The 16,383-nt window shown below is 43.9% G+C and overlaps 1 long non-coding RNA gene across 1 annotated transcript; it reads right to left on the reverse strand.

Moving 5' to 3' along the window:
• Positions 1–1,498: 1,498 nt before the first annotated feature.
• Positions 1,499–15,946, reverse strand: LOC137322450 (uncharacterized). Its single transcript, XR_010963131.1, has 3 exons — positions 15,879–15,946; positions 2,545–2,682; positions 1,499–1,634 (listed from the first exon to the last, which is right to left on the reverse strand). It is a non-coding gene; the product is annotated as an uncharacterized lncRNA (long non-coding RNA).
• Between the last annotated feature and the right edge of the window lie 437 nt (positions 15,947–16,383).

Genomic DNA, 16,383 nt, shown 5'->3' on the forward strand with positions numbered 1-16,383 from the left:
TAAGATGAAGCAGGAAAAAGGGGTATATGACAGATGTCAGGTTGATAACAAGTGAGAACCAGGCAGAATACAGAAAATTCAGAGGGGAAGTAAAAAAGGAAATGAGGGACAAAGAGAGAGTAAGAGAATAGACTGGCAGCCTGCATAAAAGGGAATCCAAGAGTCTTCTACAGGCATGTAAATAGTAAACGGGAAAGGAAGTGAACCCCCTTTCAAAAAAGGGTGTAACGATAAACCCAGCAACTACAGGCCATGGCCTCGGTGTTGGGGGAACTTTTAGAAACGACAGTCCAGGACAGAATTAGCAGTCACTTAGACAAGTGTGGATTGATTAGGGAAAGCCAGCATGGATTTGTTAAAGACAAATTGTGTGCAACTAACTTGATTGAGCTTTTTTAATGAGGTAACAGAGAGGGTCGATGAGGGCAATGTGGTGCGGATGGACTTTCAAAAAGGCATTTGATAAAGTGCCACATAATAGGCTTGTCATCAAGATTGAAGCCCATGGAATAAAGGGGGCAGTAGCAACATGGATACAGAATTGGCTGAATAACAGGAAGTAGAAAGTAGTGGTGGATGGTTGTTTTTTGGATTGGAGGAAGGTGTACAGTGATGTTCCCCAGGGGTCGGTACCGGGACCTCTGCTTTTCTTGATATATATTAATGACTTGGACTTGGGTGTACAGGGCACAATTTCCAAATTTGCAGATGACAAACTTGGAAGTGTAGTGAACAGTGAGGAGGATAGTGATAGACTTCAAGAGAATACAGGCTGATGGAATGGGTGGACATGTGGCAGATGAAATTTAATGCAGAAAAATGCAAAGTGATACATTTTGGTAGGAAGAATGAGGCAATATAAACTAGAGGGCACTATTCTAAAAGGGGTACAGGAACAGAGAGATCTGAGGGTACATGTGCACAAATCGTTGAAGGTGGCAGGGCAGGTTGAGAAAGCAATTAAAAAAGCATACGGGATCCTGGGCTTTATAAATAGAGGCATAGAGTACAAAAGCAAGGAAGTAATGATGAACCTTTATAAAACACTGGCTCGTCCACAACTGGAGTATTATGTCCAGTTCTGGGCACCACACTTCAGGAAAGATGAGATGGCCTTAGAGGGTGTAAAAAAATTTACTAGAATGATGCCAGGAATGAGGGACTTTCGTTACGTGGATAGGCTGGAGTTGTTCTCCTTGGAACAGAGAAGGTTGCGAGGAGATTTGATAGAGGTATTTAAAATCACGAGTGGTCTAAGCAGAATAGATAGAGAGAAACTGCTCCCAGTGGCAGATGAGTCGAGGCAGGGGCAAAGACGGGCGATGTCACGGAGGTGGAAGTTGGTGGTCTTGGTGATGGAGCGAATATATGGTCAGAAGCTCACCTCAGGGCAAACAGAGCTGAAAAAGGGCCATGTCGGTCAATCTGGCCATCCCAAAGTTCCAGAATAGGATAACCTTACTTTAAAAGACTCAGAGACTGGATAAAATCTACCTCATCATCACTTGAATTCAGGTATTTATAGTCAAGCTGGTAGTAGGTTTCCTTTTCGCATGTGCAGTTTCCACTCCAAGAGACAATGTACTCTCCTAAACGTCCGGGGGAGATCGTAATATCGGTGGGCGGATTCATAACTTTGAGAGATAATGTAAACAGAGTAAATAAGTGAAGGTGCACTGTTTATAAACTGAAGACACGCATGCCTCTTATCTAGAGCTACCCTTGAACTTTAAAAAAAAAGAGGTAAAAACATGTTTGCTTAGAAATTGGATATCGGGCGAGATTTAAAACGGGTGTACCGTTTGCTATCGCCCGTTCTTTCACCAGACGACAAAAGTTAAAATGACCCACTTGGAGTTCCTGTATAATATATCAAGTTGACATCTCTGATAGAATGCAAGGTGGCTTTAGAAGAACGAAATGAGTCTTGTGCCAGATAGTTCGACGGGGATCCAGAATCACCCACATATTTTGCTTTAAAGAATACGAAATCCAAAATCCTTTGCTTCTCATGGATCAGACTGCCTCCGACACGTGGCCTTTATTGTACTGAAGGACATGTCTATGGAGTCACAGCCAAAGTTCAGCACTGCGGATGAGGTTAATCACGCATAAAATATAAATACTAAAACCGACTTCCTGGCTGCAAAATATTGTGGACTCCAGGATTAAAGTACTTCTTTTATTAAAATTGGGGAGACTCAGGTAAACATGGTAGCAGAAGAATTTTTCCCCCTTTAACGTCACACAGAGCAGAATTATCCCCAAAGAATTCATTTCGAAAATGTGATTCTCAGTTAATTGAACATTCTAATAACATCCAAAATGGTTTTGCGTTTTGTGGGTCAGAATGCCTCATACATTTGACCTTTATTACATTGGGAAAGGCGGGCTTCAGAAATCACTAATGGTACAAGCAACTGCTGAAATAATTAGTAACATATGAAAAATAAGTGCTGACGCCAGCTCTCTGAATACTGCCAACCTCTGCAGTACAGTTATTTACCTCATTATTTTGACAATAAGTTAGTTGAAATTACTTACTCATTTCTTCCAAGGAAGTGAGGGCAGCTCTGTCTACTGTCATTGTCCAAATAATGGCCATTATCGGGAAAGATGAAGCAAACGGCATGATGGTGGGTCACGGAGGGCAAATAAAATAACTTGTAGTCCCAGCACAACCTAAGGAACAGCACATTTATAGATTAAAATGCTTTGTGCAGATTTCATACTTTTTCTATTTCTTATATTTGTAGCACAGCACGATCATTTTATTTCCATTTCTTTTTTATTTTAAACTCCCCCATCCTGCTCAGAATATCCTAATCGTTAAATAATTTACATAAAAACTATAAAAGGAGAACAAGCACCATACTAAGATTGACCCGTGACCACATAACATGCTCGTATGAAATTCCTTGTCTATTTTAACGGAGGAGTTACCCATTTAAAACATCAATATCATTAAAACTGTTGGCCCGAAAAATTGGTGCCAGTGCGAGGGCTGGGATTGGCCCACTGGGAACCTTGGCAGCTGATTCTGACGCAGGGTAAGGAGGACGTTCCCTCATCTGAATGAAGCTGGCAGGCATTCATGCCACTGTGGGTACATCCTGGGCATCCACCACAATTGGGGAAGGGGAGGAAAGAGGTGTGGCAGTGCCCAGCAGCTAATCTGGGCCAGGGCCTTGGAAAGTGCATCGTTTTGTTTTTAAAACGGGCCCGTCATCCCCCTTTTCTCAAAGTGGCCAATGAAGCTCCAGAGATGGCATAATTTTCTGAGGACTCGGGCCTGAGACTCCCAGGGAAGGCTCGTATGTGCCAGCCAGGAGGCTTTCTCCCTGCGCACCAGCCACCTGGCAGAACCCATGCCAGGGCCAAAGAAACGTTCGGGCCTGGGAGTTCCCTCACCCAGCCACATAGATATGCTGGTCACCTGTGTCCTAGCCTAATTAGCAGGCCTTCCACTGTACTCCCAGCAGACTTATGTCTGTAGTGTGCCAGGCATCTTGTACCTAGTGATTGAAGGGTTTCACACGACATACAAAGGCCTCACACCCTTGAGCCGTATGGCCTACTCCTGCTCCTATTCAATGAGATTGTGGCTGACCTTCGACCTTAACTCCACCTTCCTGCCCGATTCGCATATCCCTTGATTCCCCTAGAGTCCAAAAAAAACCTATTCATCTCAGCCTTGAATATATTCAATGACTCAGCATCCACAGCCCTCTGGGGTAGAGAATTCTAAAGATTCACAACCCTCTGCACGAAGAAATTCCTCCTCATCTAAGTCTTGAATGGACGACCCCTTATCCTGAGACTATGCCCCCTAGTTCTAGACTCTCTAGCCAGGGGAAACAATCTCTCATCATCTATGCTGTCAAGCCCCCTCAGAATCTTATATATTTCAATGAGATCACCTCTCATTCTTCTAAACTCCAGAAAATATAGGCCCATTTTAATCTATCATCCCAGGAATCAATCTAGTGAACATTCATTGCACCACCTTTAAGGCAAGTATATCTTTCCTTAGATAAGGAGATCAAAACTATGCACATTATTCCAGACGTGGTCTCACCAAAACCCTGTACAATTGTAGCAAGACTTCCTTACTCTTGTGCTCCAACCCCCTTGCAATAAAGGCCAACATACCATTTGCCTTCCTAATTGTTTGCTGCACCTGCATGCTGACTTTGTGTTTCTTGTACGAGGACATCCAAATCTCTGAACACCAACATTTAATAGTTTCTCACCATTTCAAAAAATATTCTGCTTTTCTATTCTTCCTACCAAAGTGAATAACCTCACATTTCCCCACATTATACCCCATCTGCCACCTTCTTGCCCACTCACTTAACCTGTCTATATCCTTTTGCAGCCTCTTTGTGTCCTGCTCACAGCTTACTTTGCCACCTAGCTTTGTATCATTAGCAAACTTGGATACATTACAAATCGGTCCCTTCATCTAAGTCATTAATATAGATTGTAAATAGCTGAGGCCCAAGCACTGATCCTTGCGGTATCCCACTAGTTACAGAGGCAGCATTATCCTGATGACTGATGTCAGGCTAACTGGTCTATAGTTCTGTTTTCTCTCTCCCTCCTTCCTTGAGTGGCAGTGTTACATTTGCTACCTTTCAATCCACTGGGACCATTCTAGAATCTAGGGAATTTTGGAAGATCACAACTAATGCATCCATTACTTCTTTTAGAACCCTAGGATATAGGCCATCAGGTCCAGGGGATTTGTTAGCTTTTAGTCCCATTAGTTTGTCTAGTACTTTTTCCTCCACTGATATTAATTGTTTTAAGTTCCTCACTCATTTGCTCCTTGGTTCCCCACTATTTTTGGTATATTTTTTGTGTCTTCTATTGTGAAGACAGATGCAAAATATTTGTTTAAATGTCTCTGCCATTTCCTTATTCCCCCATTATAATTTCTCCTGTCTCAGCCTCAAAAGGACCAATGTTTATTTTTGCTACTCTCAATTTTACATACAATCTGTTTTTAAATTTCTTGCTAGTTTACCCACATTCTACTTTCTCCCTTTTTAATCATCCTTTGCTGGTTTCTAAAGCTCTCCCAATCCTCAGGCTTACTACTATTCTTCACAACATTATAAGCCTCTTCGTTTAATCGAATACTATCCTTAACTTCTTTAGTTAGCCATGGATGGATCGCTTTTCCCATGGAGATTTTATTTCTCAATGGAAAGTATGTTTGTTGAGAATTCTGAAATAATCCTTTAAAATGTCTGCCATTGCTTATCTACCATCATACCTTTTAATCTAATGTCCCAATCTACCTTAGCCAACTCGCCCCTCATACCTATGTAATTGGCTTTAAGTTTAAGACTCTAGTTTCAGACTTAAGTATGTCACTCTCAATGTGAAATTCTATCATATTATGATCACTCTTCCCCAGAGGACCCTTTACTATGAGATTACTAATTAACCCTATCTCATTACACAATACAAAATCTAAAATAGCCTGGTCCCTAGTTGGTTCCATGGCGTATTGTTCTAGGAAACTGTCTCGAATGCATTCCATGAACTCGTCCTCCAGACTACCTTTGCCAATTTGATTTGCCCAGTCTATATGAAGATTAAAGTCCCTCATGCATTACTCTTGTTACAAGCTCCTATTATTTCTTGATTAATACTCCGTCCGATGGTATCGCTTCTGAGTGTGGCTTCAGAGGGAATCTCCTGTGACCGGGAAATTCCTTAGAGCTTCTGCCCGTCCACCGGCATTGCTTCACCAGAAGTGCGGCAGAAACCCTACGTACAACTAAAGAAACCTTCCCTTAAGGCAACGGTAGGAAAAAAAAATAGGGATGGTGTATAACGGGCAGCCCATTCACTATCACCAGTTTCCCACCCACGCGCAAAGTGAAAATTACTCCTAGTAGGTCATGCTTTTAGCGGCACTGCATGAAAGCAGGCATGCTCAGGTGAACAACAACCAACCTAGTTGGCAACACTTGGCAAAGATGCCCACCTGTCATATCTGCAAGGTCTGCTACATTTACCCAAAGGCTGTAGGGAACGATCTTCAGAGGGTCCTGGGCATCAGAGAGACGGTTGCAAAGTTGTGCCATTTGTTGCAAGGATGCCAGCACCTACCATGCATTATAGGGCAAGGGTTGCCAACCGTCCAGGATTGCCCTGGAGTCTCCAGGAATTAAAGACTAATCTCCAGGACACTGCTGCGAGCAAAGCCCAGGAGAGAAAAAAAAATCATAGGAGCGTTTAGAAAGTGTTTTTAAAACTTTTTTTTTGAACACTTTTGTTTACTAGTTATAAAAATATTGCACATGGGGGAAAAAGGCTGTTTGACTGACAGTCAAGAATCATCCAATCTGGGAATGAAGAATTGATTCACTTTCCAATTGGTGTAGAAAGGCAGTGCACCGTGAGGATGGACATATCGCATGACCAATAACGAGAGTGTGGGGGCGGGGCAGTTGGAGGCAGGAGGTCATGTGATGAAACCTCCAGGAATATGTCCAACCAGAGTTGGCAACCCTATATCGGGTTGGCACATCCTGTGACAGTAACAGTAGATGAGGCCAGAAATTTTGTACCACCTCCTTGCAAGGCTGTAAAAACCTGGGTGAAAGTGCCAGGGCTCATAATGCAGAACATTACCAATGCTGAAAAAAGAAGTAGAAAAGACAGAGTAAAAGAGGTAGAGATTATGTGACACCAAGCTTGGCTTTTAAAAACTGGCAGATTGAAGGCAAAAAGGAAAGACTGAGGTCTTTGAGAAAGAAGAGGTAGTTTTGATTTCAACACAGCAAGTATGTAACAGCACCTTTCATGACCTCGGGACGTCCCAAAGTGCTTTACAGCCAATGAAGTACTTTTTGATATGTATTCACTGTTGTAATGTAGGAAATGCGACAGCCAATTTCCTCACAGCAAAGTCCCACAAACAGCAATGTGATAATGACCAGATAATCTATTTTGGTAATGTGGGTCGAGATAAATATTGGCTATGACACTGGGGAGAACTCCCCTGTTCTTCTTCAAAATAGAGCTATGGGATCATTTATGTCCACCTGAGGGGGCAGACAGGGCCTCGGTTTAACGTCTCGTCTAACAAAAAGTTAGTATGCAGGCAATTAGGAAAGTAAATGGCATGTTGGCCTTTATTGCAAGGGGGTTGGAGTTCAAGAGTAAGGAAGTCTTACTACAATTGTACAGGGCTTTGGTGAGACCTCACCTGGACTACTGCATACAGTTTTGGTCTCCTTATCTAAGGAAGTATATACTTGCCTCGGAGGCAGTACAACAAAGGTTCACTAGATTCATTCCTGGGATGAGAGGGTTGTCCTATGAGGTGAGGTTGAGTAGAATGGGCCTATTCTCTCTGGCGTTTAGAAGAATGAGAGGTGATCTCAAAATTATTAGGGGGCTTGACAGAGTAGATGCTGAGAGATTGTTTCCCCTGGCTAGAGTGTCTAAAACTAGGGGGCATAGTCGCAGGATAAAGGGTCGGCCATTCAAGACCGAGATGAGGAGGAATTTCTTCAAGCAGAGGGTTGTGAATCTTTGGAATTATCTACCCAAGAGGGCTGTGAATGCTGAGTCATTGAATATATTCAAGGCTGAGATCGATAGATTTTTGGACTGTAGGAGAATCAAGGGATATGGGGATCAGGCAGGAAAGTGGCTATGAGGTGGAAGATCAGCCATGATCTGATTGAATGGCGGAGCAGGCTCGAGGGGCCGAATGGCCTATTGCTATTTCTTATATCTCATCCAAAAGACGGCACCTCCGACAGTGCAGCACTCCCTTAGTGCTGCATTGGAGTGTCAGCCTGGATTTTGTGCTCAATTCTCTGGAGTGGGGCTTGAACCCACAACCTTCGGACTAAGAAGCCAGAGCGCTACTACTGAGACACAGCTGCACACCTACATATAAAGTCTGGTTGCGATGGAGTGTATGTTTATTCTGTGTCCAGCATTGAATTGTGCCTGATCCTGCACTGTATAAGCTGACAGCTTCTGTTTGCTATTTTGTAGCTCATGTTGTATGCTTGAATCACCACCTACTTAGAACCTCATGCATTTCAGTTCCTCTTCGTCTAATTCAAATTGCCCCTTCTTGTTTTAACTTGAGTGAATACAGATACACAAAGGTTATCAGCTGTGCCTCAGTTGGCAGCAATCTCGGCTCTGAGTCATTAGGTTGTGGTTTCAAGCCCTGCTCCAGAGACTTGAGCACCAAATTCTAAACTAAAATGTTATATCGAGGTCCCTTCTGCCCACTTAGTTGGATGTAAAAGATCCCATGGCACTATTCGAGAGCAGGAGAGTTCTCCTTGGTGTCCTGGCCAATAATGATCCCTCAACCAACATCACTAAAAACAGATTATCTGGTCATCATCACATTGCCGATTGTGGGCCCTTGCTGTGCACAAATTGGCTACCACATTTAATTACTTTACAACAGTGACTACAGTCAATGAAGTACTTTTGAAGTGCAAAGCACTCTGGAACGTCCTGAGGTCATGAAAGGTGCTATATAAATGCAAGTCTATAGTTCTAAAATAAATTGACGTTGAGCACAGTGAATAAGTGAAGAAACTAAAAGTCAATGCAGAGCCGATTTTACAAGTTAGCATTTGGGCAGAATTTATAGACTGGCATTTTGGGTGCGGAGATGAGTGTGCGCAAACCAATCTTACACCCATTAATGGACAGATTATAGTGTGTGCCGATCTGACTCACTCGCCCATATTCCCTGGTCAAGCACTACTGGCGAGAAGCGACACACACTGAGAGCGCGGGTCGGGAAAGCCCCTGATTTTTCTCCATTCATTTCCTGATCACGGAATCAACCCCTAATGTGCACTCCCGTCATGTGTCGCGCTCTGCCAGGAGTGCTAACTCATTAAAGCCACCCCGTAATCTCTTTCCTCATTGTAATAAATAGTCTCTGCTGCTTTTTTGGGGCTTCCACCAGTCTCCTTGTCTTTATCTTATTGATATTACTACAGTCATTGCTCTGCACTTTCCTCACTTGTTCCTGTTAAGCCCCAAACATATCATACACATTTCTCTTCCTACGTGCTCACACCGCCCTGAATTTTCATCGTGTGAAAACAAAACTCATCACTATCTCCGCGTCCAACTCATTCTTATCCAGGACCTTTGAAACTCCTTACATCCTTCAGTTATTGTGTTCAAATCCCTCCATGGCCTCGCCCCTCCCTATAACCCCCTTCAGCCCTACAACCCTCCAAGAACTCTGTGTTCCCCCACTTCCTTCACCCCACCATTGATGGCTGTGCCTCCAGCCATCTAGGTCCAAGGCTCTGGAATTCCCTATCTAAACCTCTCTCTTCCCCTTTAAGACGTTCCTTGAAACCTACCTTTTTGACCCAGTTTTGGGTCACCTGTCCTAATGTCTCCTTCTTTGGCTCGGTGTCACTTTTTGTCTGAATTCACTCCTGTGAAGCACCTTCGGACGTTTTACTATGTTAAAGGCACTATATTAATGCAAGTTGTTGTTGTAGTTCTCTTTTCTCCGACAAATCAACAGGCTTTTTAAAACCTAAACTTGGCACAGCCACTTTTTAATTTATCCCTCATCTCTCCTGCTCTTCTCATCCTTGGTTGGTGTCCTACACTGTGGACTTTGACCCTCCATCTAGCTTTGCCAATTCAAACAAATCTCATTGAGGAGTTGATGTGGTTTCTATAGAGAGTAATGGACGTCCTGGAGCAATTCCAAGGTTATAATTTCAGTGAGGGCTCAGCAACACTTACTGCAATTTACAACTATCGCTTAAAGGCTGAGATGGAACAGTACCTTGAGGTCACTTTCATGCAGTAACTCTTCTGTCCCCCATTGTGTTGCTCACTTTGAATCAGAGGATACACTATTTTATGTTACGTAACGTGGAGTATATAATCACAGCCACTGATTTACAGTGACTGAATAAGTCAAAATGACATTTTTATTACAGATCACTGTGAGTATTTGAGAAATACATGGCCTTGAATTCTATGTTTGTGGTGTATTTCCATGGAAACTGTAAGCATGTGGCCCCGATTACTTTTAAAGTTCATTGTCACATAAATACAATGACTACAAGAGCAGGTCAGAGGCTGGGTATTCTGCAGTGAGTGACTCACCTCCTGAATCCCCAAAGCCTTTCCACCATTTACAAGGTACAAGTCAGGAGTGTGATGGAATACTCTCCACTTGCCTGAATGAGTGCAGCTCCAACACCACCATCCAGGACAAAGCAGCCCACTTGATTGGTACCCCATTCACCACCATAAACATTCACTCCTTCTACCACCAGTGCACCATGGCTGCAGTGTGTACCATCTACAAGGTGCACTGCAGCTCATCCTAAGCCCCGCGCCCTCTATCACCTAGAAGGACAAGAGCAGCAGGCGCATGGGAACACTGCCAACAACACAGTCCCCTCCAAGTCACACACCATCCCGACTTGGAAATATATCGCCGTTCCTTCATTGTCACTCGATCAAAATCCTGGAACTCCCTACCTAACAGCACTGTGGGAGAACCTTCATCGCACAGACTGCAGCTGTTCAAGAAGGTGGCTCACCACCACCTCCTCAAGAGTAATTAGGGATGGGCAATAAATGCTGACCTTCCCAGCGACGCCCACATCCCATGAATAAATTTTTTAAAATTCAGCAATGTAATTTAATTTCTTAACCTGGTTTTAAAGCCCATGATACATGGGAAGATGAGATGGGATCATGTTCCAGGAGGAAGAGAGTACCAGCATCTGGTAGGAGTGGCAGAGGAATGCTGAGTTATGCCACCACCGGAGCTAGTCCAAGGTTTGGGGAGGGATGCTGCTCATGGATCTTCTCACTGCCGATCCTAGGTGGAGTTCCAACCTGAGTCTACCTCTTCATTCCACAAGTAGACTATCTGCTGAGGGCAGGATTTCCCAATTTATCACAACGCCAAAAAGGTCCACTTGCGCTATCAGCGGTGGCACTCCTGTCTCCTGGGCAGGAGATTGTGGGTTCAATCCCCACTCCAGACACTTGGGTAAGTGGTCTAGGCTGGCACTTGGGTGAGGTGCTGCACTGTCAGAGTTGCCGTCTTTCAGATAGGGATGTTGAGCCGAGGCATCCTGTCTGCGCTCTCGAGTGGACATGGTGGGGGGGGGTGGATTCCACAGCACTATTCGGAGAGGAGTAGGGGTGTGCCCCTGGTGTCCTGGGCAACACCTATGGACAACTCCACTTGCAGAGCTTTCTCACGGGTCAAAGCAGCATCATTAGGTGTGAGCTTCCGCCAAGTCCAGCAATAAGAATAGCTTCAGGAAACGCAGCAGGTGAGCTCTCAGCTTGGGGCAAAACAAGCTCATTCTGCAATGCAAAACAAGCTCATTCTGACTCAATCACCCCAGGGAATTAAAAACTGTACATACACTTGCATTTTAAGGGTCAGCTGTGGCTCAGTGGTAGCACTCTTGCATCAGAGTCAGAAGGTTGTGGGTTCAAGTCCCGCTCCAGAGACTTGAGCCTGACACTCGTGTGCAGTACTGAGGGGGTCGTTCAGATGCGACATAAAACCGAGGCTGTCTGTGATGGATGGATGGATGGATGTAAAGCCCTTTGGGACACCCGGAGATTATGAAAAGTGCATTGGGATTCCAAATTTTTTCTGTATATTTGAGCCTTGACAATGAGCATGGACAGGTTATTTGATCTTTGGAGGAGGGGAACACGATCCAGCCCATCCTGTCCTCACCTGACTGTCACACCTGTACACCCCCCAGCAGGAGCCACAGGATAGTGACCAGGAGTTGGAGAACCAGCTGATTTTTGTTCCCCTTCGTAGCCCAGTGGTACTCAGGTCAATGGTAGCTGACTTGCCAACATAAGGTATTAAAAAGTGATGGCTGAGATCAGCTAACTCAGCACAGAACAGGCATCAAACCTAGGACCTTCCTGGCCTGTATGGTTCAATCGTACAGTGGGCAGTGAGTTTACCAACAGAATCACTTGAGGAACCTTTTATTGCCTGTGCAGCCATTAAGATTCTTGTATAAGATCCCTCTCTGTGCTATCGCCTTGTTAAACAGGCTGCATACCTGCTAATTCTCATTAATGTTAACCTATTTAGTTTAAACGACTTCAAATCTGTGTTAAGAAAGCACAGACAGGAATTTAAATGAATGCTGCATAGAGCAGAGAAGTTTAAGGGGAGATTTAATAGGGATGTTCAAAATGATGAGGGGTTTTGATGGAGTAGATAGGGAGAAACTTTCCACTGGCAGGAGGGTGACAGGTTTAAGATAATTGACAAGAAAACCAGAGGGGAGATGAAGAGAATTTAAAAAAAAAATAAATGCAGCGAGTTGTTTTGATCTGGAATACACTGCCTGAAAGGGTGGTAGAAGTAGACTCAATAGTAACTTTCAAAAAGGGAATTGGATAAATACTCGAAGAGGAAAATTTGCAGGGCTGTGGGGAAAAAGCAGGGGAGTGGGACTAATTGGAGAGCTCTCTCAAAGAGCCGGCACAGGCACGATGGGCCAAATGGCCTCCTTCTGTGCAGTATCATTCTATGAAAGGATATAACCTCAGTGCAATCATTTTACAATATTACATCAGTAAGGATATATTTCTAAGAATACATTTTACTCAGCAGAAGTGACACAACCAGCATGCCACCATCTATCAGGACCACAAACAATCTTATCAACACATCAGTGCTTCACCACACAAGGAACTCCACTCACCAGCATCTTAATGCCTGTTAATAAAGTAGGTGATGGAGAAGTGGCTGTCTGCAAACATTAAAAAGACTAAACAAAAAAGTTCAGTGGACCACCTGGGAACTTTCCAAATTTTGCTAAGCGCCCTTTATAGTGCAGAATGGTGTGAGCCCAGCTCCTGAAGGTGGTACCAGGCTGCATTCAATTCACAAAATTTCACACCCTGTAGGGAATGAGTCGATATGAAAGAGATGCCATTCTGCATTGGAAACAATTTTACACCACCAAGTTATAGTCCAACAATTTTATTTTAAAATCCACAAGCTTTGGGAGGCTTCCTCCTTCCTCAGGTGAATCACATTCACCTGAGGAAGGAGGAAGCCTCCGAAAGCTTGTGGATTTTAAAATAAAATTGTTGGACTATAACTTGGTGGTGTAAAATTGTTTCCAATTGTCAACCCCAGTCCATCACCGGCATCTCCACATCATTCTGCATTGGCACAGACTATGCATTTTAACAGGCCCCTTAAGGTCTGAGTTATACCGCACCCTGCGCACACTCAGACAGGTGGGACAGGGGACTTATACCTCATGACTTTACTACGTTTGGTAGTCCCTGGAGCTGTACTGCCATTTTTGTGTTGATGCATTATTAGAAAAGTGACACTATATCTGCTGTCTAAGGGTTTCATTTTCCAACCAGCACTGACCCCATCTGAACACTTAATGCGCTCATACTAAATCCCTCTGTGCACATTTAAAATAATTGAATTAATGCCTGGGGTAACAAAGCATGGAGGAAGGTATGCGAGTGTGTTAAGGATCCATATGGGGTCAGCACTGGTGGGAAAAGCAGCTTTGTCGGGTTTCAGATTTTTTTTTACAATATATTAAACAACATCTAAAAGGAAATTAATTTTAGTGGACGACATATCACAGGTTGGGACAGAGCAACTTCTAAATAAGCACTCCCGGTGTGTGCCAGAGTACCAAAGTGGAAAATCACTCCTTGATTTCCTACACTGAATACTGCACACAAACAGAAGTGAGCAGACTAATTCCTAGACTCCAGCACTTAAAATAACAAACTTTTCTACCTTTGTGTAACAAGACAATTATTATTCACCTGTCGACTTTGAGACAAACACGTGTTTTATACTGTCCGCTTTTAGCGCTCCCAATGTCCCGACCAAATCGAAACAAAGACTTACACCTCTCGAGATACTTTTACATTTGGCGTTCTTGCATTTCAGACGACAGGATACAATATTCATGCAGTGGCTTCTGTATTTGCATTATTAAAACTGTCTCCCTTACCCTAATGGCAGATTCCAGGTTGGGATCTAGGAGCTGGTGTTCGCCATATTGTTTAATATCTTTAAAAAACACACCTGAAAACCGACAAAGCTGCTTTTCCCACCAGTGCTGACCCCGTATGGATCCTTAACACACTCGCATACCTTCCTCCATGCTTTGTTACCCCAGGCATTAATTCAATTATTTTAAGAAGTGCACAGAGGGATTTAGTATGAGCGCACTAAACGTTCATATGGGGACAGCGCTAGTTGGCAAACGATAGCCTTAGACAGCAGTTATACTGTCACTTTTCTAACATTCAGCTTCGGCGAGGGGATGTAAAACAGGCAAGATCAATTTAGCTGCCCATTATGCGCCCTGCCCCATTTTCTTTTGTGCTGAAGTCAATATTGAATTGACTAATAGGCAGGGTGATTAACAGGTGGCTGATACGATTCCGCCTGTCTTGTACTCCCGCCCCACTTAAAAACTTCCAGCCCTTAATGGAGGGTTCTGGAGCGCAATAGGAAGCTCTCCCCGATCCAAAATAGAGGAGTTAATTTTTTTTTTAAAAAAGGCCCTTCAGAAACGTCTCTAAGTGCAACACATACAATGAATGACTCCCAAACCCAACACCTCGAAAGGCAAGAGCAGAAGGTGCACGGGAACACCATCACCTCCAGTGACACACCATCCCAACTTGGACACATACATCACCCATTCCTTCACAGTCACTGGGTCTAAATCCTGGAACTTCCGACCAAACACCACATGAACCGCAGCAATTCAAGCTGAAGGCCCACCCCAACTTTCTCAAAGGCGGTGGCAATATATGCCGAACTTGCTAGCGATGCCCACACACAATCATAAAATGACTGGCCTCCTTCTGTGCTCATTCAGCCCATCGTGCCTGTGCTAGGTCTTTCAAAGAGCTATCTAATTAGTCCCACTCCCCTGCTCTTTGCCCATAGCCCTGCTAATTTTTCCCCTTTAAGTATTTAGCCAATTCCTTTTTGCAAGCTACTACTGAATCTGCTTCCACCACCCTTTCAGTCAGTGCATTCCAGATCATAACAACTCAGGCATGAATTTTTTTTTCCCCTCTGTCTCTTTTGCAAGAAAAAGAAACAAAAGAAAGAACTTGCATTTATATAGCACCTTTCAAGACCTTAGAACGTCCCAGTGCGCTTTACAGACAATGAAGTATTTTTGAAGTGTAGTCACTTGTAATGTAGGAAACACAGCAGCCAATTTCCAAACAGGATGGTCCCACAAACAGCATTGAGTAATGACCAGATAATCTGTTTCAGTGATGTTTGTCAAGGGATAAATATTGACCAGGACACCGGAGAAACTCCTTTGCTCTTCTTCGAAATAATGCCATGGGATCTTGTACGTCCACCTGAGAGGGCAGACTGGGTCTCGTTTTAACTTCTCGTCCAAAAGGCAGCGCCTCTGACAGCGCAGCATTCCCTCAGTACTGCTCTGAAATATCAGCCTAGATTTTGTACTCAAGTTTCTGGAGTGGGACTTAACTTCTGACTGAGACAGAGTGCTACCAACTGAGCCAAGGCTGACAGCATGAATAATAATTTTAAAAAAGTACAGTGCCTGTAATTTAAATAATAATCATCAGGTCATAAGAACCAAGTGCAAAATTCCAAGCCGCTGCTTTGAAGGGGGAAAGAGGGTGGATTGAAAGCAAAAGAGGATCTAGCGGGCAGAACCGCCAGTCCGCATTCAAACCCTCTCTATTATTAATTAAAGACGTAACGGGAAGGTTTACCCCATTAAAGAGACGTTGTTACTGTCCAGTTACCGAGCGAGTTCTGCGATCACCAATACTCTACTTACCCAGGGGATCCCCGACACAGATGTGGAGAACCGCTGGAGACCGCAGCCTCTGCCTGAGCCCAGACCCCAGCCCCGGTTCGCACCGCTTTGAGCGGCCCGCCTGAGTCAGGAGCGGGCGGGGTTTTTCTTTTTTTGTTTCTTGTTGAGAGGAATTCGAAGGGAATCTCGGCTCCGCCCCCCCCTCTCTCTCTCTCTCTCTCCAAAAACCCTCTTCCCAGTTCGGTGAGTCGACCGACCGACCACCTGCCCAATTCTCAAAGCTGATGATTGTAAACAATTTTACAACACCAAGTTATAGTCCAACGATTTTATTTGAAATCTACAAGCTTTCGGAGGCTTCCTCCTTCCTCAAGTAAATGTCAGGAATTCCTGACATTTACCTGAGGAAGGAGGAAGCCTCCGAAAGCTTGTAGATTTCAAATAAAATTGTTGGACTATAACTTGGTGTTGTAAAATTGTTTACAATTGTCAACCCCAGTCCATCACCGGCATCTCCACATCAAAG

This window comes from Heptranchias perlo, chromosome 6, assembly GCF_035084215.1.
Source record: "Heptranchias perlo isolate sHepPer1 chromosome 6, sHepPer1.hap1, whole genome shotgun sequence".
Taxonomy (NCBI): Eukaryota; Metazoa; Chordata; class Chondrichthyes; order Hexanchiformes; family Hexanchidae; genus Heptranchias; species Heptranchias perlo.